Source organism: Osmerus eperlanus, chromosome 5, assembly GCF_963692335.1.
Source record: "Osmerus eperlanus chromosome 5, fOsmEpe2.1, whole genome shotgun sequence".
Taxonomy (NCBI): domain Eukaryota; kingdom Metazoa; phylum Chordata; class Actinopteri; order Osmeriformes; family Osmeridae; genus Osmerus; species Osmerus eperlanus.
The window spans coordinates 6,641,504-6,667,244 of NC_085022.1; the positions used below are offsets into that span (position 1 = coordinate 6,641,504).

At 48.9% G+C, this 25,741-nt stretch overlaps 1 long non-coding RNA gene across 1 annotated transcript; it reads right to left on the reverse strand.

Annotated features, from left to right (window-relative positions):
• Positions 1–591: 591 nt before the first annotated feature.
• On the reverse strand, positions 592–24,383 carry LOC134021768 (uncharacterized). The gene is made up of 3 exons (XR_009930554.1): positions 24,012–24,383; positions 18,393–18,443; positions 592–763 (listed from the first exon to the last, which is right to left on the reverse strand). It is a non-coding gene; the product is annotated as an uncharacterized LOC134021768 (long non-coding RNA).
• Positions 24,384–25,741: the final 1,358 nt, after the last annotated feature.

Sequence of the window (25,741 nt, forward strand, 5' to 3'; positions counted from 1 at the left end):
TAATTATGGCTATCTCTTCTGTCCACCCCCCCCCCCCCCCCACACACACACACACACTCCCTCCCCTAAACAGTGTGGCTGAGCCAAGCCCATCGTGAAAGAAATGAGGCTGGAAGTTGGTTTTTCCTGGACGCAGGCCAACAGGGTACCGTGGAAATTGCCCAAATCTCAGCGTGGCGAGCGAGGAGGAATAGTGTGAGAGAGGGTGGCGAGAGTCCAGCGGTAAACGAATGGCCCTTAAAGTGTGAGGAAGTCTAAAAATGGGAAAGAAAGAAAAAAAAAGAGAGAAAGAAAAGAGAGATATAGAGAGAGCAGGAGAGCCAGAAAGAGAGAAATGAGGACGCGTGAGAGTTCCGAGTGAAAGTGTAGTTTCGGATGTGATGAGGAGAAAATCTACAGTTATGACTAGGAAGTGAAAGGATCCGTCAAAGTGAGAAAGGTGGTGAGAAGGGGGGGGGGGGGGGGGCAGGACTACCTACCTACGGCTGTAGCTGGGGTGGGAGCGGGAGTCGAGAAAGGATACGTGGCGTAGAGAGAGAGAGAGAGAAGGAAGGAGACAGAGAGGAGAGGGCTGCTGTTACTCACTAGGGCGAGGCGGACGGAGGTGCTGTGAGCGTGTTTGCCGCTGGAGCGGAACAGAGCGAGCCGCAGCCGAGCAGACCCTCGCCGGACGCTTCAAACGCAGGCAGCCAGAGCCCCGGGCAAAGCCAGCCAATTAGCTGCACACCGCCGCTGACCCTCCGCTTCATTAAGGGCCTGGGCTCTGGGCAGGGGAGATCAGGAGAGAAGGCTTACTGTCAGTTGTGTCCAGACACAGACACAAGGCCAATAACACACACACACACAAGGCCAATAACACACACACACACGTGGGGGTAGGAAACATGTACACACATAGTCGAAACCCTGCACGTTTGTGCCTGAAACACACATCACTAGGCTCACTATTTCTCCAATATGACACACAGACACCCCCCCGTCTCCTCCATCGTCAGTGCAGCGAGAGCCAGACTAGCCGAGCAGGGGTCCTGACCAGGCCAGAGGCTCTCTAACTCACACACACACACACTACTGACAGCAACAGGTGTGGTGGCCGTCAGCTATGCAATTATCAGAAGCCCTCTCTGACCCCCCCCCCCCCACCTTCCTTTAATGTCACACTAGGGGGAGGGAAGTGAAGCTGAGAGGCGGTGGAGGGGGGAGGGTGGGGGGGGGGGCAGGGTGTGGGGATTGAAAGCTAGAAGAGGCGACGGGAGAGGAGGGAGAGACAGAGAGGGAGAGAGAGGGAGAGAGATGGAGGGGAGGATACCAACTCTGCTGTGGGTCCCTGGCGAAGGAAGCGATATCTACTCGCTTTCTTTTCATCTCAAATCCCTCTCCAGCGGAGCCAAGGTGTGTGTGCGCGTGTGAGCGCTAAGCAGATCAAAAAGCGCAACACCTACAGTCCCAGCCCAGCCCGCGCACCACAGAGAACATCCTTGTTTGGTGGTCCGGGAGAGGGCTGCGATGCTAAAATACTGTATGCAAAACAAAAATACAAAAGGATTAAGCGGGGGGGGGGGGGGGGGGGGAAACAACCCTTTTCATTCAGAAGGGGTGGGGTTTGTTAGACAAGCTTTGAGACCGATTACATTCAATAAGCCTAGGCAGCAGTACTTGTAGTGTGTAGTGTGTGCGTGTGCGTACCCACACATGCATGTGTGTTGGAGTGCATGTATTCACATGAGGACCCATCGCTTACATCACCCTGTATAGTTCTGGTAACCTCAGAAGAGCACTCTACTCATCTCACAGAGGGGGGGATAAGGGAGGGGGTGAGGGGGGGGGGCGGGTGAGGGGTGAATTGCACTTTCTCTGCCTGTCCACGTGGCTCTCCTATTACACCCTTCGATCAGCCTAAAGTAGTGTTTGCGTGCCAGTCGCCACTGTAGCAATCACTGCTGTCAGAGCTGCTACATGCTTGGGTGGAAAGGAGATCGGCCTTTTATTTTAAAACAAGCGGAGGGTAAAAAGATCAATGGTCCATTCGAGTCCTACTGGATGGGAGGGACAGTTCACAAACATAGTGGAGATTATGAAAGGACTGGCCGGGATGGTGGAAGAGGAGAGCGGCGGGGAAGGGGAGGAGAGAGCGCGGGCCCCCATCCAGCTCATCTGGGTCCTAGCAGATTATCGATCGCAGAGACACAGAGCCATTCATCACGGGCCACTCAAGCCCTTAGATAGATAACTCCTCTGATGGTGCTCTGAGCTGGGAGGCTGCAACCGGCTCCATCCATTATACGCCACAATGGGGGGCTGGAGTTGGGGGCTGGAGCTGGAGGTTGGGGGCTGGGACTGGGGCTGGAGGCTGGAGTTGGGGGCTGAAGGATGGGGACTGGAAGCTAAAGGAGTCAGGTGGCTGAGCGGTTAGGGAGTCGGGCTAGTAATCTGAAGGTTGCCAGTTCGATTCCCGGCCTCGCAAAATGACGTTGTGTCCTTGGGCAAGGCACTTCACCCTACTTGCCTCGGGCGGAATGTCCCTGTACTTACTGTAAGTCGCTCTGGATAAGAGCGTCTGCTAAATGACTAAATGTAAACGTAATGTAAAGGCTGAGGGCCGGATGTTGGGGCTGGAGTTGGGGGCTGAAGGCTGGGGGCTGGAGGCTGCAGATGGAAGCAGGAGAAGCTCAACTGGGAAGCTCCTGCATGCTCCTGTCAGCCAGTCCAGCGATGTGAAGGGGCCGTTTCCACAAGCAGGAGGGGGAAAAAAGAACAGGGCGCCATTGTTTCCGTTTCTTGGCCAAACAGTATTAGCAAAGCTGTTTTATAGCAGATAGCACAGCACCAGGCGACAGCCAGCTCAGAAAAAGTGCTGAGTGGAAGGGTGTGTGTGTGTGTGTGTGTGTGTGTGTGAAGTCAGACGCTGGGCAGGTGGGCAATCCTCCGTAATGAGCCAAGAAGGGACACAGAAAGAGTGGGGGAAGGGGGTCAAAGACAGAGGTGAAGGGGGAGGGAGAGAAGGAGGGGGTCACGGAGGAAGGGAAGAGACCAACAAAAAGAGAGACAGAACAGCAGAGAGACAGAGAGCTGTGAGGTAGAGAGACGCCCCCCAAAAGAGCAATTACAGGAGCTCCGGAAAAAAAGGTGTAGGTCCAAACCACCCCCACAGAGAGAAACACAATGACTACACACTCACACACACACACATACACACCCCACAAGAACACAGAATCCATCAAATTCAAACATTGACAAACAAGGAACGGAAAGGGCAAAAGTGGGAGAGAGAGAGAATGGAGAGAAATGGAGAAGGGGGTAGGGAAGGAGCGGGGGAAAAGTGTGAAGGCAACCTAGGTAGAGGAAGAGAAAGCTGTGTTTTATTAAATCCAGGAACATGACCATTTCCTGCTTTCCTCCATCTCTCCTCAAGACTACAACCAAACTTCGTCATTCAAACTCCTTCCCTCGGGGCTCAAAGCAAACACTAAAGCAGTAACGGCGGGCTGTCGGGTCAATGAATCTTTGAAGTTGTTGGCGAGTCGTGTGGTGAATCCTGAAAGCTGGACGTCAGTACGCAGTGGCGCCAAACGCCATTGGCGTGGCATAGATGGTTTCCGAAACCCTCCGCCTACCTACCACCCCCCCCCACACCCCTCACCCAAGAGTCACGTAGCAGATCGAGAGAGGAGGAGGGGAGGGTGGAATGAGAGAGAAAGATAAAGAGGGAGAGAAAGATCTGCAAACAGATAGCGGGGGGGGGGGGGATTAAATTAAGAGAAAAGTTCTCACACCCATATGCACCATTGATTTCCTATTGTCTTGGAAACATTTAATGAGCTTAAATAGGAGCCTCGTTTGACACGGGCTGGGAAACAGGGAGAACCATGCCCGGTGAGAGGAAATCGTTCAGCAGCCGTGACGGGCTAGGAGTGGAGGGGTGGGGGGGGGGGGGAGTTGGAGAACAAAAAAGAACAACAGGAGGAGGAAGAGGAGGAGCGGAGAGACCGGCTTCCAACACCTCAGAGGAGGAAGTGTGCGCCAGACACATTAGGAAACGGCACTGTTGATTGGGACTGTTCCTTGCACGCTCGGATGGGGAGAAAAGAGGAAGGGGGGGGGGGAGGAGGACAAAGGGAGACGTGGTGGGCGAGATCACCTCAGGTGAGCGACCATTCGAGTGTCGGATCGGTGCTTCTCCACACAACGCACTTTTCGAGCTGTCACCATGACGGCCGAGTGATTGACAGGCGCACGCCGGGAGTCTGTGCTCTTAATTGCCTCAAGTGTCGCATCATTACCCCCCAGTGAGAAATGTTCCAGGCATTCAACTGCTCATCTGTCGCAGGACAGCCATATTGTTTCTCCTCCTCTCCATCCACCCATCATCCGCTTCTCTGTCCCTCTCCCTTCCACAGGGTACGGTGCAGCGATGCCCTCCCGTCACTGATCATGGTCCACCTGGGAACCAGGGCATGGCTTTATGAAGTTGTCTGGCGGGGGGGAATGTATTCAGCGTAGCACCGATCAGCCTCCCTGTGAGGTGCTCATGGTGATAGAGATGGAGTCAGGCATGGGCTGCTGTCACAGGGGATTCTGTCTACCCAATGAGCTGAGAGGGTGGGTGTGTGTGTGTAAACCGACTTAGGAATGTGTATGGAGAGGGAGGCGGTAGATTTCCCCGGTATTTGACCGGACAAGAAGCATTGATGTATGTGCATGTGTGTGTGTGCGTGCGCCTTCTGGCTACGGCTAAGACGGTGACGTGTGTGTTCTGCAAGCTGCTGACCTCCAGCTGTTTATCAGATTAGTTCAGTTTGTCAGTCAAACCCAGGAGTCACTGCTTAGCACCAACACAGAGAGGGACGCAGGGCGGCAGTGTGTGTGTGTGTAGGAGGTTGCAGAGCAGTGAGTAGGTTTTGTCGGGGCTATCAAGTGTGACTAGGCTGAAAGTTGGAGGAGTGTTTTGGAGGGGAGCAGAGCGGTGGAGAGCAGGCCTGGATAAGAGACTGGCCTGTAATCCTCTGGTGATTAATTACAGAGGGGTTAGGATCAGAGCTTGCCAGGCCAGCCGCATGGGAATACCCCACCACCTACTCCATACCAACACACCGACATGTATACACACATACTCCGACACACACACATACACACCGACATTTATACACACAGACACACACACACACTCCAACATGTATACACACACACACACACACACAGACATGCAGTCACAAACACACACTCCAACATAACTACACGTACACCTTCCAACATACAGTATACACAGCAGTGTTTCCCCTACCATTATATTAGGGGGGCGCCCCGCTCCCCCCCGCCCCCCCTGGAAGGTCAAGTTAATTAAAAAAAATTATACTATATATAAATATATATATATATATACAGCAACAGATCACAAAATAAGTAATTGTAAGGTTACCTTTCCTATAAAACAGGTCTATAGCTTGCTCTTTTATTAAACAAACTAAATGGCCTTATGTTATTTACACGACGGCCATGTCATTTCTGTCCCGTCCCCCCTCCCCCCCAAAGCTGTAAACCTGGGGGAAACACTGCACAGACATAAACACAGTCACAGTCACTCTACAGGACATTCTGTGCCAACTTCCATGTGGATAATGAACATCCGTGTGTGTGCGCGTGTGTGTGTGGACGGATACTTGAAACTCTAAACAAGGGCAGCTTTTATTCCTAAAGGCTAGGAGACCATTCCAAATGACCCTTTTACATAGTTAACCAGCGAGGGACGCTGCCAACACTGACTAAAAGGGCTCCATTTCATAATTGATCAAACCATACCTCTCTCTTCACCGAAATTGCCTCTCCACACTAATCTTTCTCTCTCCCTCCATTTCGGTCTCCCACTCCATCCCTCTCGCCCTTCATCACTCTCTCTCTCACTCTCTCCATGTCTTTCTCACCCTCCACCTCTGCCCCCCCCCCCCTCTCCCCCCTCCACCTTTCCATCCCATCTGTTGGCCCTCCTGACAGCCCATGCAGACTCTGCCTCCCGAGGCCCCTCCATTAGTTTGTGCGTCGAGAGCACATTAACCAGACAGGATAATCATGCTGAGCAGGGAGCGGCGATCATCAGCCAAGCCCCCTGCTCTGCCTCCGCTGCCCCCCCGGGAGAGACCCCGACGCTTTTACCCCTCGCGCCGCAGCACCTCCCATTAGGCCACAATTAGTACACCCCCCTCCCCGCCGCAGGACGACGCTCCCAGGTCCATCAGCCGGGTCGCTCGAGGAGGAAACGGAACAGACAGGCAGGGAGGGAGGGCAGACGGCGGGCCCGGAGCACGACGGAGCACGCGGCGAGCCCGAGGGAGGGACCGAGCGGCTGAAAACAAGCCTGTCGTCATCATCATCATCAGGGGGCCCTGTTTGTGTTATGAGCTTAACAATATGAAGCGTTTTCCAGACAACAAAAGGAGACTAGCGCTCCTGCAGGTAGGACACGGGGGGGGAGCTGTGGTGTTATCAAGGAAGGAGAGGGGGGGGGGTCGTTTAGAACCAAAAGCCATGTACAGGACTGGAATGTTCTTCCTGGGAGGGGTTAAGCGGAGGCGGGAGAGACAATAAGAGCGAAGCTCCCGGTTGGTGGTAATTTTGCGGCGCGCTGGCAGAGGGAGAGGCAGATAAGAGTTTGGATCGGTGGAGGCTGACACCATGTGATTATCTCCGGCGGTGGAATTGACCGGCCATCAATCCTCGGCCAAAGGGACGAGGCTGGACGACATGATTGGAGCGCCAGACAAGATTTTGTGAACCAATGACCTCGAATGGAAATGTGTCAAGGACTCAAATGTGTACAGGAGCGCCCGCACACACCAACACAGAGACAAATATACACACACTAATATATACACAATAACACCAACACAGAGACAAATATACACACACTAATATATACACAATAACACCAACACAGAGACAAATATACACACACTAATATATACACAATAACACCAACACAGAGACAAATATACACACACCAACACGGAGACAAATATACACACACTAATATATACACACACACACACCAACACAGAGACAAACACACAGATACGGAGCCAAACGTGCAGACAATGGATACAAAGAGTTCCAACACACTAATACAGACAAACAGGACACACACACAGATGCAAACATAGACACACACACACACACACACACTAACAAAGCAAACAGACAGACACACGCACGGAGACAAACCAACATTACAAGAAGCAAAGTGCTGCTGACAATGTACACAAGCACATACGCCCTCACAAATACTCACACTTTCACACCTGCACTCACACACACACCCATGTCCCAAATGCAATCACACACACATTGACACAGCAACACCTGACATACCAGAACTCCTCCTGTAGTCTCCATCTGCCTTCCTGCCTGGTCTCCACCCACCCCCCACTTCCGGCCCCCTTCTCACCCCCCCCCCCCCCCCTCATCGCCTACTGCGTTTTTTGGCCCTGAAAACGAGCTTGTATTCAGGAGCGAGCGGCGGGAGGGCGAGGAGGGAAGGAGCGGTCGAGGGAACAAGGGGAGGGGGAGAAGGACTGTGTCAGGAAGTGGATTCTTTCTGCTGAGCGCCATCTGGAAGTGGCAAGGTAGATAAACAACGACAGGAGTCGCATCCCTTCTCCTTCCAAACCTACACACACACACGCGCACATACAGTACACACATCCAGTACACTAGCACACACACACACATTAAGTACGCACACAAAGTGCACACACACAGACAATACACAAATCGCGTGGACAAACACACGTTCCGCTGCAATCGCCGCGGATCCTGTACGCCAAGAATCGTCAGGGATTGGGTGTTATCAATGGCGAGCCAGATAGCAAGCAGAAACACAAGCCCACAAAGAGAGAAGACGACAGAACAGGGGAATGACAGGCAACAATGGAAACGCACATGACAGGATGGAACAGGGATTTCTCCTCCTGCTGGCATTCTAATCTGGTCAAGCCTTCACAAATCTCTGAAATCTCTTCCAGGGAGCAGTGTGAGAGCGTGTGCACGTGTGTCTCTCCAGTCTATTGCACAAACTCGTTATGGAATTGGATGTCCTAATATGGGACTAGATTTGTGTTAATACAGCAGACTACAATGCCTGTGAAATCTGGTTAGGACACACACACAAAAAAATGGAGTCTCCCCTAGCATTCCTGTAGCTTGCACAATGAGCTTGGGGGCGATGCTACTGTCAGATCCTCCCGCTTCTAGGCCTTGACACACGAAGGTGCCGGGAGGGGGGTAGGGAGGGAGGGGGCAACAGCTGGAGCAGAAGTTCTCACTGGAGTCACACTGTCTGGGCCGGGGTGAGCTGGGGGGGAGAGAGGCAGGCAGGGAGAGAGCGAGAGGGGAGAGCGGGAGGGATGATGGAAGAGGGGGAGAGAAAGACGAGGGGAAAAGGGGAGAGAGGAGGGGAGAGCGGGAGAAATGAAGGAGCATCGGGAGAGAAGGAGATAAACAGTGAGGAAGACCCTCAGGCAGAGAGAGGAGCCACACCTGAACTCAGAGCTCAGTCCTGTTCAGTTATACTCAGCATCTCCTCCTCTCTCGCCGTCTCAAGTCTGCCTCTCTCCTTCTCCCTCCCTCCCTCCCTCCGCTCCACACGTCCGCCCAGCTGCCCAGCCTTTGCTTGGCTGGCCCAGGCCCCAACGCAGCAATGGAGAGTCAGGTGGCTGGAGGGGGGGGGGGGGGGCGGTTGACAAATGAGCCTCGTCAGGTAGCATCCACAGACGTGAAGAAGACAGGACAGAGGGAGGGAGGGAGGGTGTCTGTCGACTCATATCGGATCATCAGCTGGAGTGAAAAAAATCCTTCTGTTCGGATTGGGACCCAGTGTGGTCGAAGAAAATCAAAGAAGAAGAGATGATAGCAGAGGACTACTCAGCCAATGAGTCAATGGCATGGCTCTGATAGAGAAGAGCGGACAACGAGTTAAAGAGAGAGATGCAGAGAGAGATGCAGAGAGAGAGAGAGAGATGCAGAGAGAGAGAGAGAGAGAGAGAGATGCAGAGAGAGAGAGAGAGAGAGAGAGAGATGCAGAGAGAGAGAGAGAGATGCAGAGAGAGAGAGAGAGATGCAGAGACAGACAGACAGACAGACAGACAGAGAGAGAGAGAGAGAGAGAGAGAGACAGAGACAGAGACAGAGACAGAGACAGAGACAGAGAGAGAGAGAGAGAGAGAGAGAGAGAGAGAGAGAGAGAGAGAGAGAGAGAGAGAGAGAGAGCAATAGTAAAGGCTGAGAGAGGGAGCAAAGCTCTAAACTGAGAAGATTCCGGTATGTCAGTATTTAGTAGCCAGCTATGAGCTCAGACTAAGCGTTATTTGGCCTAGGTTCATATAGACGGTCTGAGTCTAAAATCTTGTTGAGGCGTTTGGCAAAATGAACGTCTCTTCTCTGGCTGTATTTAGACCTTGATAAACACCTATTGTTCGGCTCTTAAACACGTGAGAAGCTGGTGTGCCAGGCAAAACTAATTAAAGCACGACGACAGCTGTGGTTGTGGACAGCACAATGACCCCCATATCCACACACACACTAACAGTAACACACACAAGCACAGGTTAACACACACACAATCACAGACATGCATCAACAATTACACACACATACCGGTTCAATGTGTACCCCCTCAAAACGGTGCCAGCTTCCACTAACTAGCTCAGGTAAACATAATAAACGACTTTTCATCATTAACACAGAAACACAGTAATGTTGGACTGCCTTGTGGGTGTGTGATATGTCACCACTCCACAGGTGAGGCTTGCATCGCAGTCTTTTTGCTATTCTCTAGTATTTCTGAGGTGATGATGAGTTCTAGCACAAACAGAAAGCAATTAATCTTTCATGGCACATATGTTCACTCTTTTTCTGCCTGTTCATTCGGATGACTGCACCTGCACAATAAACCCCAACCCACGATCTCCGCTCAATCCCTCCTCCCCCCACCTCCCACCCCTCCCCCTACCCTCCTCTCCACGTACATTTCTGCGTACCCAGCTGGGAGCCAAGCTTGTTCACCACAACTATCATTACCAGTGAACCTGGCTGGCGTGTTCGCAAACACTGGTGCGCAGAATCCAAGAATCAAAGACAGTATAGTAACTTAGGGGGCATGCCCTTTCGGTAAAACACACACACTACATTTAATATTACAGTTAGCCTCGCTCATCCCACAGTAATCACCTAGATCTCTGTTTGTAACACACATTAGCAGTAATTATATTACAGACACCAACACCCACACACTCACCAGTGTGACTAATCACCCATCTGGAGCAGTCCTTTCCAGGTCTGAATGACGACGCGCCCATCCCTACGTATAGGTTCATGCCCCCTGGAACAACAGGCTTAGTTCATTTCACAGTGACGTTGGTCAGCGGGTGAGCTGTGGCGGCCATGAACAAGCACAGACAGGATGCTGACATCACAGCTCAGAAGATAAGTTAGCTGTGAGCGGTTAGCAGTTAGCGGCTCCAAGGTTGTCAACAAGCCTGAACATGTTCTTGATGACAAAAACAGTTGTGCAAATGAAGGGCAGTGAGAGGGCAATCCATAAACAGAAGGAGAAGCCATTATCATGTGGCTGGGTCATGAATTGAAATACCCTCTGTGGCAACTACACCCTGCACCAAGCTCTCCTTGTAGCTGGTGGTGTATGGCAAGGGACTCTGGCAGGTGCTAGCTAAACAGCTTGTTCCTAGTCTGGGCCCCTCAAACAGCCCGAAGCTTAATCCCCAAACGCTTCTTGAAACATTGTGGATGAGCTTCCCCACCGCTGGCTGTTGGCTAAAGGTATCCAGGTATGTAGACGTGGCTCAGTTTAGCAAAGGAGGCCACGGGGTGGTTAGCTGGATGGAGCTGAATCAAGGCCAGAGGCCATTAGCCAACAGTGTGTCTCTGACACGGAGGGCGCAAAACGACACACAGAAACTTAGCTAACGCACTTAAAACCTTCTCCAGTCCCTTGAGAACTGGATGTCAGCTACAGAAGAGCACCTCCTAGCAGGCGTAACGTTACCATTTTGCTCACCTGGAGAAGCCAGCTGGGCTCTGTTCAATACGGGTCCAACGGCAGACCCCTCTCCTCAGGCACCTCTCATGCAAGTGTTAGCGTCCCCGCTGGTCGTAGGATGTATTGTATTGATATTAATAACAGAATGTTGAACGTTCGGCGTTAGCATAAATCAATACTGTTTAACAGCAAATATTAGCATCGCGGCTAGTCATATGGCGAACATTCAATATTGGATGGTACAACATTATATATAACGTTTATAACATACCGATTTCAAATATTCACACACTTATTGACAACTTTCTTTGCAGAATATGAGTATGTTTGTATGAGGGCTTCTACTTTGTAAGTATACTTTAAGAATAATATCTTTTTCACTTAAGGTCTGCCAGTGCCCCCTCTACATCACCCCTCACACGAACGAAAAGAGGAAGAAGATTGACTCATGAACATCCACCTTAACAACATAAAGATGAGTCAGATTCTCTAGACACCACTGCGAACGAGCAAGTACAAAGTACACTAATACCCCTCTGTGCAGATCAGCAGTTGGTATACGAGTGACTCTGACATCTCAACATTCCTTCACTTTTTGAAGTCAACCGGGCCTGGGCCTGAATCGACCTTCCACCGCTGGCCTTCGCATCACAAGCCAATACTAACCCTCACTAAGAACACCCGGGATACACATGGGGAAAGCTTGCACGCCATGAAACCACCTCGCTACGCTCAGTGAGCAAAAGCCCCTTCTTTTAATTGGTTCTGCCACAACCAAATAGGGCTGGACGAACAAACAAGCCAATGATAATTGGCATCAAACCCGGGTGGCGTCGAGCTGGAAAGTGTGAGTCATTCTCTTAAGATAGAAAAATCTAAAACATGATGAGAAATATTCTAATCAAGCCGGAAGCTGGTTGAAGACAGAAGAGCTCAACTGATCCTTCACGTGAAGGGTTCTGCTTGAAGCTGGATGACAGTGTGCGTCTGCAGGGCTGATTGCACACCTCTAGGTAAGAGCTTTCTGTCTCTCATTCTCTCACACACACTGCCTGAGAAGACTGCTGAGAGGACCACAACCGTGTCATTACTAGAAAGAGAATGGCCCCCACTTTGGGACTGACATGAAAGCTTAGTGTATGTCAGGGAGAGCTAGAGAGAAAGCGAGAGAGTGTATGTGTCTGTCTGTGTGTGTGTGTGTGTGTGTGTGTGCCAGTCAGTATGAGCACCAGTGTTACTGTGTTTGTGTGAATTTCTCTGTCCACACAACTGTGTATGTGCTAGTGGAAAGGCCTACTCTGGTGTGTGAGTTAGCCATAGAGATGTTTGTCATTCCAGAGTGGGAGCGTGTCTGGACTGGGATAAGACTGAGCGAGGCTGATATGAAGCCCTCGAGGTTGTACCACAGCACACATTGGTCTCGCTGTATACACACACATACACACACCACAAACAGACACACACACACAAATGGGGGATCTCAAGACCACAGACTATTAATAACAATAAACAATACGAAGCCCAGACGGGTATGGGGAGGCTAACAGGGTAAAACCCAAAAGTAACAAATAATTACCAGCCAGAGACAACAGCAGCCCACAATCGGTTCTAATTGCTTTTTTTTCCCTGTGTGACATGACTGCAGATAAAGTGTCTCTTAATTGATATTCTGAACTGACTCTGTCAATTAATGCACTGATTGTTTCACTAAACTGGCTTGGACAACCGGGGGTATTGCAGCGGCCTTTAAAATGCAACAGTTTTACTTATTTGTAAAATAAACGATTCACAATTCCTAGGAGCTGTTCCATATGGGGCACAGACGAACGTTCATATAGGCCAGGATAACTGATAATATGAACAAGAAAGAAAAGCAGGAGATTGTTTTCTTTTCGGGATGCTCCCCACATTGCAGTCAGTTGCCTCATGATATATAAAACGTTTCTTTATTTTATTGATTGGGAGAGGGACTGGGGGAAACGTATAAATAGGGTGTCTGGAGAGAGTTCTGTACCCTGCTTGTTCTCTATCTCTGAGAAATTGAGGCCAAAAAGTTACATCAACAGAGATAAACATCCGTAGACTTCGACAAACTCCACGAAGAAACAGCCACAGATTACACAAATAAGCCCTAAAAAAAGACCATCAAAATCCTCTCATAGGAAACTTTAAGCTGAGACTTGCCTTGTAATTACAGCATATCTGTGGAGCGGTTAGGAGGGAGGGAGGGGTTGGGGCAGGCAGGACGGATCTGTAGGGACAAAAGGGACCTTCTCCCTCTCTGAGGGAGCCCAGGACCAGGCTATACAGGGAGACTAGTGAAGACAGGCCGCTTAATGGAAGTGACAGTCAGCAGATACACACCAGGCAGCCAGCCTCACCCCTCCTGCCTTCTCCCCCAAATAGCCTCCCCTCCCTCCCTCCCTCCCTCAACACAATCATTCCCACACCAGCACCCTGGCCTCTAAAAAACCACAAGCCTTCCATTACTGATTACATGCAATACACCGACAGCACACACACAGAGAGAGACACAGAGAGAGAGACACAGAGAGAGAGAGACACAGAGAGAGAGAGAGAGAGAGAGAGAGAGAGAGAGAGAGAGAGAGAGAGAGAGAGAGAGAGAGAGAGAGAGAGAGAGAGAGAGAGAGAGAGAGAGAGAGAGAGAGAGAGAGAGAGAGAGAGAGAGAGAGAGAGAGAGAGAGAGAGAGAGAGAGAGAGAGAGAGAGAGAGCTGCCAGTGTCTACTTTTAGATAAAGTGTGGTTATCTGTGGGAAGGAGAGGGTGAAAAGTAGACGTTTTCTGGAGTTGTTTTATCTGGACAGGCATTAAACTCCAGGAAACGTAGAGAGGGGGAAAGAGAGAGACACAGACAGACATAGAGATGGAGCCCATTGAGAACAAGTTAGGCGCCAATCGTCTTTCAGAAGTCTTCTGTTGCCCAGTTTCTCCTTGGATGATAGTGGGCCGGGGATCACGGTCGCAGCCCTTGATAAGGCCTTGAAACGCTCAGTGACAACCCAGGAAGTAGGTCGTTCCAAAGCTCTGAAGCCTGATATGAAGGGCCACTGGGTGAAAGGGGACGCGAGTGTGCTGTTTCATGAACCACTCAGAGAGGGATAAAAAAAAACAGCAATGGAAACCGACAGCTGATTAGGGCTTGGAAATGAGAGAGTGTGGAGCACGGGGGCGATAGGAAGGGGAGGGGGGGGGGGTTTACGTGTCCTTGTCTGGTGACCGTGAACCTGTCTGGGGCTGGGGGCGGGTGGCGTGGAGGTGTGTGTTGGGGAGGGAGGGGGGGGGGGTTCCAGTGGCCCCCAGACCCGGCTTGGACGGGGATGAGAGGAGAGGCCTGGGGGCCTGCTAATCACACGACTTAGCTCCTGCCCCTCCACAGGCACCACATCCTCTAATGAGATTCACACCTTTGATTCTCCAAACCACCTGGAGGGAGGGACCGCATGCGCATACTCATCCACACACGTCCTCTACCACTGGACGGACACGCATACACATCACTTCTCTAGACCTGGTAACACACACAAACACACAATCCCCCCCTACACACACACACACACTCATTCATACGCATAGCCATAGAACAATGCAAACTCAGTTCAACACTTACACTCGTGGACGAACACACACTCTCCACCGCACAGCTATGGACATGCACTCATACCCAGATACAAGCTGTACACGATGGACCCATGTACACTATATGATTATGAACACCTTCTTAAAGCACTGGGGTGGTGAACACACACAGATGGATACACACACACACACACCTATAAGCCCAGCCTGGCTCAAGGACATAACGCCCACCTTGTTAAGAGGAGGCTGAGGGGAGGCGCAGGTGAGATTGGATCCAGACATGCTTGCTCACAGATAGAATTGAATTATTGATCAGACGACAGATTGCGTTATGAGGAATTCATGGATCCATGCCTGTGCTGCCCAACTCCCTTAGGCCGAACTTGTGTGTGTGTGTGTGTGTGTGTGTGTGTGTTGTGGTCCAATTTGGGATTATTTTCCAGGGGCAGAGCCAAGGAGTGTGAGCTTGCACTCTCAGACAAGACAGAGCAAACAGTGAATCGATCAGGCTGAGGAGAGCAGGGCTGTGTTTGTGTCTGTCAGGGCCTGACCATGACACACAGGTCCAGCTGGATGGAACTGCTCAAGGAGAGACTCCTCCCTGGCACTCATATATACATACACACACACACCTCCGATAAGGAAAGGAGAAATGGGATTTGCATTTGTCTGTTCTTAGGGGAGGGAGAGGTTGGCTATTGTTAACCCCTGAAATACACGCACCTCACCATTAGCATCGCTGGATGCTAGGCGAAGTGCCGACGGCGGTTCATTGCTGATAAATACATGGCTGTATTTTCAGCTGCTCTTTCGAAAGAGTAAATTGAGCGTCCACTTCCGGTCCCGAGTCCTTCTATCACTTCCCCAGAGGATGAAACGGCCAGACTGACACCATGCGTTTCACAGCACATCACTTTCTTCCCAGGCTTAACCCACTTCTCAGAAAGCCCTCTTTGTCGAAGGCCAGGCCTCACTGGTTGCCCTCTGCTATGTAAGGAGACTTCAGCATGACTCACATCTTAAGTTCCACTTCCCTGGTACAGCAAAACACAACATGCCGTACCTATTGTGCCGTGCGCTGGGGATAGTTGAAACTGCATTGGAATACAAGTATCTTTTTTTTTTTTTTTTACCAAATTTAGCCTACTTTAAAAGGCAAGGGTAAGTGTAGGCTTATTCAGGTTTCAACTCAAGACGCCAACAATACACAAAGACACAAAAACTATTTGGTAGGTAATAGTGGCTTTACAGTAGCCTATGTAAGAGTATTCCAACCAGGGTCAGTCTTCTTAGAAAGACTGACAGTTTAGACTTCTTAGAAGACTAAACTGTGTTAACCAGTGCAGTGTTAACCCAAGCTTTATGATGCAGTGCTACCTGTGTGAAAATCTAAAGGACCATTCACTTAACTCGCTCACAAGTTTGGAAAATACTGGTCTACATGGATCAAATACTTGATCCTCCATGATCAGATTTTCTCCTCAGCCATTTTATTTTAAACACACGCACACACACTATAATCTAGAAGCGTTGGTGATGAGGATTTGTTTTGTTTACATCTCGCATGTGGAACAGATGTGCTGCTTTAGCTCTCCACTCCAGGGAGAAGCACATTGTTGTGTCTCGGAGTCCGTGAAGAGGAGAGACGTGCAGTGAGGTACGGAGTCCGTCAGACTAAAGAGTTATTCCTAAACACTCAGGAATGTCTGTACAGCTTTCAGACAGAAGTGAAAGAAGGCAGAGCTACTCTGGACCAGGGGAGAGGGAATGGACTTGTCACAAGAACCAGAACACAGAAAAACAGACAAATGCAATGAACTCAGACAGAGAGTACAAACTAGCACTCAGAAAAGTATTTTAATGGAACTCTCTAGAAGGAAAGAAGAGCATAATCTGACCCTGCCTAGTCACCCAATAACAGCAGAAATGGCAGACACAAAGCCTAACACTTTGCCTCAATCTGCTATTGGACCCCACACACTTTCCCTCCATTTCCTATTGAAAAGTGGAGCGCTGGAAAGGAGGAAGAAAAAATCTATTATCCATACGATTTAGGGATCCAATTTGGCAGTGCATTTTCTGTAAACATTGTAACTGCTGGGGCATCTGTTGTTTTCAGACGAAGAAATTTAGACGGAGAGAGAGACAAGGTCTGGGTAATAAGGTACTCTAACCCCAGCTACAGCAAACCTTCTCTGGCTAATGACTGTAATTAAAGAGCTGAGCGCCACTAAAAGATCAATGACGTGGGATCGGGCGAGACACGACGTAGAAAAGACGTAGCTAGCGCCGGTAAACCACCAGGCTGTAGCATGTCAAGAGTGGGAGCGTGTGGTTGGGTGTGTGTAAGCCAGTATGAGAGTGCATGGTGACAGGGCTTGTAAATATCCAAGCATTCTTTGGAAGGCATCTGGCAAATACCATGATGCCATTTCTCTACGGTCTGTAATTTGGTTGGCTTGAAGGCAAACGCAAACCCAGTGCAGGAGAAAGAGAGAGATGGTGAATGTATCCACAAACATATCACATATGCATGTTTTCAATATGTCCGTAAAATGCAGTTGCAGGCAGAAAAAGGAATCAGTGTTTTTCCCCTGCTTCTCCACCATTGGAGGGAAGTTGAAACCAAACGGAGAGTAGGGATTGGAGGACGTCTGGGGCTGCCCAGATGAGTCAGTGAGGAATAATGCATGACATGGCTGGGTCTGAATAGCAGAGGGTGGCTGCGGGGGACGCACACACACCGGGACGCACTGCCATAGTGACATCTCCACAGATCTGCATTTCAGCAGACAGCTCCCAGCCTGGGGCTGCGCTGAAACACAAGGAGGGAGAGAGAGAGAGAGAGAGAGAGAGAGAGAGAGAGAGAGGGGGGGGAGAGAGAGAGAGAGAGAGAGAGAGAGAGAGAGAGAGAGAGAGAGAGAGAGAGAGAGAGAGAGAGAGAGAGAGAGAGAGAGAGAGAGAGAGAGAGAGAGAGAGAGAGAGAGAGAGAGAGAGAGAGAGAGAGAGAGAGAGAGAGAGAGAGAGAGAGAGAGAAAAAAGAAAAAAGGGAGACAAAGAAAGAGAAAAGGTTGGATGAAAAAAGTTTGGGAATACAAAGAACCAGGAGAAGAGGAGAGCTGCGGTGGTAGAAAAGAGAATTGAAACCAAGTCGGGAGACGGAGGTGTTGAGAGTAAAAACAGGAAGTCGTAAACGCTCGAACGCTTGTTTCCGTTCCCAATGTCCAAGTTCTCCTGCCTGTTCCCTGGCTCTGCTCGGGTAATGGGCATAGCTGAGATTCCTAAAGCTTACTACCGCTCCACTAAGGAACGCTTCTCTGCAGGCCTGTTATGCAACTAGCACAGGACTGTTACCCTGAGCCTGGCTCACCTTTATGAAATGAATCCTGAAGGAGCCCAATGTTGAGTTTATTTTCACTCTTTGTTGTTAGTATGTAACTGAGTGAGTGCAGATGGTCACAGATTAATCTCTCTCCCTCCCCACCCCCCCCCTCCCCCGAGGATAACTGAAAGGCTGAAGGTGGAACCCAAAGGCAAGGCCTTAAGTACTGGTAGCCACATCTGCGCGTGTCAGAGTGGGAAAACATTCTTTTGACCGTGCAGTACCATGCGGTACAGGCTGTTGCATCTAGGGGCTTTCTGTGTGCCATAACTGAATTAAAATGATAGTTTCATGAATTTTTCATTTGAGTTACCTGTTATCAAGTATATGTAAAACAATAAAATGATCATTTGACCAACATCTACTCACCATCTTTCATCTGTCCGCATCAAGACAATCCAAACTCAACCACCAGCAGTACTAAACCAGGGAACAAAGGAGGAAATGAAAATGCTGTTACAACTCCTTAAGAACCCAGTGTTTCCCCTACCATTATATTAGGGGGGCACCCCGCCCCCCCAACGGCACCCCCCCGCCCCCCCTGGAAGGTCATGTAAAAACCTTTTTTTTATTTTTTTATTTATATAGCGCCAGATCACAAAATAAGTCATTTAAGGTTACCTTTCCTATAAAACTGGTCTATAGCTTGCTCTTTTATTAAACAAACTAAATGGCCTTATGTTATTTATCTTATTTACCCCCCCCCCCGCTCCCCCCAAAGCAGTAAACCTAGTGGAAACACTGAGATCCCAAACTCACCACACTCCCCTGAACACACCAACACAGCCCGTTCTGTATTCTCTGGTAACGGACTTCTGCATTACCACAACAAGGAGGCTGCTAAGTGCTTACTAGACAACAAGCATCAGACGTTGTTGCAAAACTACAGTCGGTCAGCATGAGTAATGTCCGCATGGGAGGCAGCTGATGCTGATCCTGTGACATTTAGCCTGAGGCACAGTAACTTGAGGAATTCCTGTTGGGGTCATTTTAATGGGTCCCCATTGGGCCATAGGCTACTGAACGGCCTTGCTTAATTTACGGAGACATGGATGTGGAGAAGTTCTCCTGTGGGATCATAAAGAACCGTAGATCTTTTGAGAAGCACCAGTTACTTCGTTAAAATGTAGGAGTCAAACAGCCCGGCTTCTCTATCCCCCTCTCTCTCTTCTCTCTCTGGACCACCTAAGTCCTTCAGACTTACTTTGCCAGTTCAGTGGTCCATCACTCCTTCCATCTATCTGGCCATCTCTCCCCCTAGCTTTACTCTCCCCTCCATATCTCCCTCTCTCAGGGTGGAGTGACCTTCATTTCCAGCTGTTGCCATAGCACTGACCCCTCCTGCATCTGTCGTACACCAGCCCCGTTTGGCCAAGGCCCACGTCCACTACTTCATAATTAATCGCCCAGTGAACATGCAAAAAATCTAAGGGAGGGCAATATCCTAACAGCCACTACCATATTAGCAACAACCAGCTGGACCTCCTATTAGTCACATAGTCGAGGTGATAATTAAAAATGATCTTGGCAGGAGGAAATTGGTCTGTTTGAGGATTAACTGTGACACTACACACATGGATAAAAATGGATTGCGCCCTGCAGCGCCTCTGCTAGGATGAAATGTCACTCAAATTGGACCCACTCTTATTTTAAAAAATAAATTTAAAAAACAACTGAAAAGCAAAGAAAGTCATTATAGGTAGTGAGTGGCTGCAGTTTTTCAATTATTCCTTAACTTTGAGACTGCTTTCAAACCCAAACCTCTTAAAGAAAGCCATACATCATCCAGATGTCAATTCCATGCTCTTTCAATTTACACTGAAATGATGCATCAACTCATCTTCATTAAACTCAAAAGTCTGAAAGATCCCATAGTCTTCTTTTCTTCATAAAACAGAGTCAGACTAAACATTCTCGGTCAACATCAGCCTGATGGAAACGGGCATAAGAGACTTTCTCTGAAGTCCTAAATGGATAGCATTTGACTAGCACGACTTGCCAGGTTCAATTACCAAAACAAGAAACAAATTGGGTTTTCGTTTCCTTTTTTCTCAAGCCAAAATGTCTCTCTGAGAGAGAGATCTGACCAACATTTCCAAAGCAGGCAATGAAGGTGACCTTATTCACATTTCTAGCCAACTGGAATTCTCATTTCTCCATCTCTCCGCCCTGGGTATCACAATATGAGCCTCTGCCAGCAGGCCTAGACTAGCAGGTTGACACCTCTCCAATGAGCAAGCAGCTTCGAAAGCTCATCCATTGTGGGCGTCCTGTCAAGTCTGTCAGTCGTCAGGTGGAAGCCAGAAGAGAAGGAGGAGGACAGCAAGAAAGTGAACACCCAGGACTGTATTGTACCTGCAGAGTCCTCAGATACGTTTCCTCAGGGTTACTCCTGACAGCTTACACCACCGACGCTCCTAATACCATCTTTCGAACTGCGACGGGGGATGTATTCCTCGAGGCTGACTTTGTGAACATTACTCCCCCGCCTCGCATGAAATCACGACCACCATCGTCCTCCCGACTTTCCCTGGGAGATAAGCATCTCGGGCTCCCTTTGCATAAAAAGTGCCTGTCCAACCTTTCCAATCCACCAATTAAGTTGCCCTATCTCCCACACTGCCAGTTTATTTATCTCTTCCAAGCACATTTCTCCACACATTTTCACTCTGACTGATGTGCAAACCGTCGCAAGAGTGGATGGGGGATCGTCTGTTCAAGGTGCCCACGGAGGCAGAGTGGGGTGTGGGTTTAAGTCGAGCGACTTAAACCCACGGGTTGGGAGTTGCGTGGAGAAGAGAGCCGTGGTCGGTTGAGAGCACTGTGGAGAGCGTCAGCGTGGGATGAAAGGTCTAGTGTGTGGGTTGAGAGCGAGTCAAGGTTGTTTGAAGGTGACACCGTGAACCCTGCAGAGCTTAATCTGGCAGTAATGGTTAAGGGTGAGGAACGGGGCCTGGACCCCTGCGGTAGGAACCAGTGGAAAGGGCGGGGAAATTCCAAGGGAGGGCTCCCCAAACTCTGGCCAGGCTACACTAATTGCAAGGTAGTGGGAGTTGGAGAGCATGGCAGGGGGGCTCAGGAAGCCTGCTCGCCCCGGAAAACAGGACCCAGCCGTGCGGCCAGCTGCTGGTGGGAAGACGTGAGAATGATATGATCTCACCGCAGAGGTAGGCCAATCATTACCACGCTGGCTTTTTCATGAACTAGGAGTGTTGAAGAGCAGGGGGGGGGGGGGGGGGGGGGAACGCCACGGAGTAGATTTAGGCTATAGAGGTATGTGGAGACCAACTATAGAAGCAGTCACATGATGAAGCCTGAAGGGCACAGGAGACGAGGTGAATTCTAGGTTTGGGATCGGGTATGGACAATGGAGACCATGGGCTAGAGTAGCAATTGGATTGGTAGTTAATTGAGCTTCAGCGGTACAGGAATGATAGGTTTGGCACGCGGCCATGGATTCCCTGGTGTGTGATAGAAATAATACTGGGGAGAATGTAGCCTGAAGGGTACAGGTGGTGAAGGCAAGGTTTGGGACAGGACCTTGTAATCCAAGAGTGGCAGCCATACAGCCCAGAGGCAGATGAGATCACTCAAATCCACCTCAGCACGCCACCGCCTCAACACAAGATAATCCCCCCTGACATGAAAAGACAAATCTCCAATCTGAAGGAGATCTCCAATCTCCATCCAACCCCACCCCTCACACACACACACACACACACACACACACACACATTCTCTAATGCCAAACTGACACACCGGCAGCACGCACCAACCTCTAGAAAATACATGAGACAAATATGCTGCATGAAAGCTAGGAGCGTTTTAGGTCAGATGGTGCCACGCCCTTTTCACGGAGACGGGAGATGCAGCATTAGGTTCACCTGGGTTGGAGAAGAGGATGCTTCGGCAGTGCCAGACAGACAGAGGCCGACACTGTTTACCGGGATTATGGCTTTCCTTCATAAATTGAAAAGACTAGGAGCTCACTAATCCTGTCAAATGAAAATAAGGACAAAGGATCGATTCAACCACTAATGACCTTTAAAACTCAAATACTTGACACGCTGTAAGACATACCAGCAGCTGAGACATGACAGAATAAAATGGCAAAATGACTGAGGAGAAAAACAACAAATGTGCTGGTGTCCTGGTGACTAATGACCTAGTAAATAAGGGCAGTTAAGCGGAAACTAACAATAAACCGTAAGAGATGTTTCCACATTTTGAAACTTTAAATAGTTTAAACTTTGTTTTTAAACATTTTCTAACATCAGAAAGAAGACCTCACCACGAAGTAGACCTGATGATAAATAATTCCATGACTCCAGCCAACACAATCATGATCATTCTGAAACTGTAATGTCATCTATTCATTCCCTTATGACTAATGAACTGAGGTAGGGCGATGACCAGGACAATTTCCCTGAATTAAGAAATGTTTGCATGTGACGTAAATGGGTAATGTAAGTCTCTAAACACCATGAGAGGATCATTTAGTTTCTGATGAAGGCAGGCAAAACATTTATCACTGTTTTTCACAGAGATAGATAGGATCATAGATTGGGTGTCTATTTATTCACAGAGCATGAGACTAACCCTGAATGAAGCATTGTGGGGCAGGCAGACAGAAGGAGGGTTAAGGGAGAGAGACACCGTTTTCTGTTGCCTGTGTGTGTCCCTGTAAGCAGATGGCTCACACTGGAAACCCAGCTCCTCTCTGTCAGGAGTTTGGGTGCTGACCCCCCCCACCACCCCCCCCCCCCCCCACACACACACACACACACACACACACACACACACACACACACACACACACACCATTTAAATACACACACTCCCACCCCTAAACTACCCCACCAGCCATACTTCCTCCCTCCACATGCCCCCCTAACCACCCCCGACCCCGACTAATCCATTTCAACTATGAGAACGTTTGTTTAATACCATTTAATGGGGATAATCCACAGAAGATGGAACATCGCATGGACAGTTGGTCTGTGTGAGGGGCAGGAGATACAGGGTTAAGGAATAAAAGGAGGATTTAAACAGCCAACAAGGCTGTACAGTGAGCCGCGAGGGCCGAGCCAGGGACAGAGAGATACGGACTGACAGAGCAACTCCTGAGATTCACTACTGACATGAATGGGGAAACTGTCTCCACAGCAAAGACAAAACGTTAACAGGATGCATTGCTCACTACCAAATCGACAAACAAAGTATCTTATTCCCGTCAACAGGCAGGGGGATGATTCACACTCACAGTACATGAGTCTCACAAATATAGACCTATTTTTGTTCATGCATGTTACGATCTGTCTATGTGAAGCCCTCATAACCAAACCCATCGAATTCAGAACAGCTCAAGAGTCCTTGAGACAACGTTCCTGGCATTATGTCTTGACTTTATATCCAAGTTTTAAAAACCGCCATTAACACATCCATACTGTTAAGAACCGCAGTTTAATGATTGAAATACGAAGTTTGTCAACAAATTGGTGAAAGGGGCAAACAACTTCAACATTCTATTATGCCTAGTTCGTTAAGCCATGTGCAGATTTGCAAGAGGATTGCAACTCGTCGACCTTTGAAACTATTGTTGTAATGGTTTAGATCTTATAATGCAAAGTAAAAACAAATAATCCGCGCCACCCTACCTCGACTTCCATTTAAATTAGGCCGTTAAATAGCACACCTTGACCTCCATGTATGATAGCATACTGTTTTAGCCTGTGGGTTAACTTTTCGTATGAGTGTGACGACTGATGTTAAACATACAAGTCCCGACCCTCGGGTAGATACAGTACAGACATTTGTCTATAAAAGTCGCAAGCCATTTTTACGCTCGTCTGATAAAAATGCGTAGCGCTTTGTTAAGTGACACATGTAAAATAACAAAGCGACTTAATTTGTATAGTTCTACTGAAGCGGAATGCATATCATAGACTGAGCTTTAACGGGATAACACCCGTGATATCCCGAACTCACCTTGGAGAAAGGAACAGTTGCACAAATGCGAGCAGTGAAGATTTCGATGCCCTCGAAATCAACAACAACATATAAGTCCACAAGTAATAGCCTACACGTAAAGTTCACATTTTACTCTTCCAACATGCGCTGAGACGGTTGTAGAAAGGCACTATTCCGTTCAAATACTGGTGTAGCGCTTGACAAATCCACCAGAAAAAAATGATCGCTCAACTCAACAGAAGAGTCAGATAATAGCAGGGACTTTTCTCCACGCCCAGGTACAGGATCACATGGTGATTCCAGGTGTGTTTTGTCTTGAGCTAGGGCTCAGTTAGCGACACACCTGTGAGTCAAACATCCGCCTCGGGTGACATTGCATATGAGAACCAGGAAATTAAGGGAAATGCGCGCAGAGTGAGACTGGCGCAACATCAACCGGGAAGAGTGGATTTCTCCTCCCCCTTCACACAGAACATTCGGTTGCCGAGAGATATCAAACGAAATTAGATGACTAACAACAAAATAGCAAGGTTTAACATTGCGTGCTTCGTTCAAAATGCCGGATAATGAACTGATAAAAAAAAAGGAATTATAGGCTAGAATATGCAATGGATGGTCAGCGTTCAATCTCTGCTGCAAATCATCTGGGATGCTTCTTTTATAGCACATAAATCTTTAAGTGTTTGTATCCTAATCCGTTACAGATTAATGTCTAAACGGAGATTTGGGACGTTTCATTAAGGTTATATGGTTAAAAACACACAAACCATTCTATCGATCTAATAGAGATTTAACTGTATTGTCATGATTTAGGGACTGGTTGGTTCAAGTCTCAACTGTTTAATTCAAGCTTCATCAAGTCACGTATCGATTAAACATTTTAAAATAGTGCTTACATTCTACAGTCACCAGTATATCACCATTTCACTCTTCAGCAGATAGCACTGGGCAGTTACACAAGCCTACATTTCCCTATTAATCAGGTTTATCACATAAATCCAACCATTCCTGACACGTGCTACATTCCAGTCCAGGGATGAAAACCTACCTGCAGGGGCTCTGAACATGCCTGCACATGTAGAATGAAAACCCACACCCACCTTGTCAACAACACAAACCATCACCAAGATTTCCAAATGACACCCGGTATTCTCCCTGCCACAGCTCACAGGAGTCAGACGAAGCTATGGTTGGCACATATAGTTTTGTGGCCCTGTTGCTTATGTTGTGCGGTACGGGTTGGTTGTCACTTTGTGAGTGATTTATAGCCATGCAAATGAGGCCGTCCGTCTGGGGAGCGATGTGTCTTCTTTTCCCAAAGGGGACGGCCGAGGGGGATTGTCGGGGTGTGAGTCAGCCCCTTGTTGCTGACACAGCCTGAACAGTGGCAGAGAGACACTCAGGGAGGGATGGCCTTCACAGGTCCTCACAATCACTGATGGCATCAAGGAGAAAGTAGGCCATGCCAGACATGTGTCAGGCGAAGACACAGAGAGATAGAGAAGAGAGACAATCTCTCCCTGGGCTCAAGTAGAGGATGGGGCTGTACGGAAAGGAAACCAGCCAGGTAGAGCATAGGAGGTTTAGGTTGCTTGACTTCAAATTGTCTGGCCTGTTTGTCTGAAGAGTAATCAGTAACAGACTTAGCTAGCTCATGGGATGTTGTCTAGCCTTACAGGACATTTATGGTTAAATGGACAGTTACACTTACACAACAGGTAAATAACTTGTCAGACACAAACAAGGAA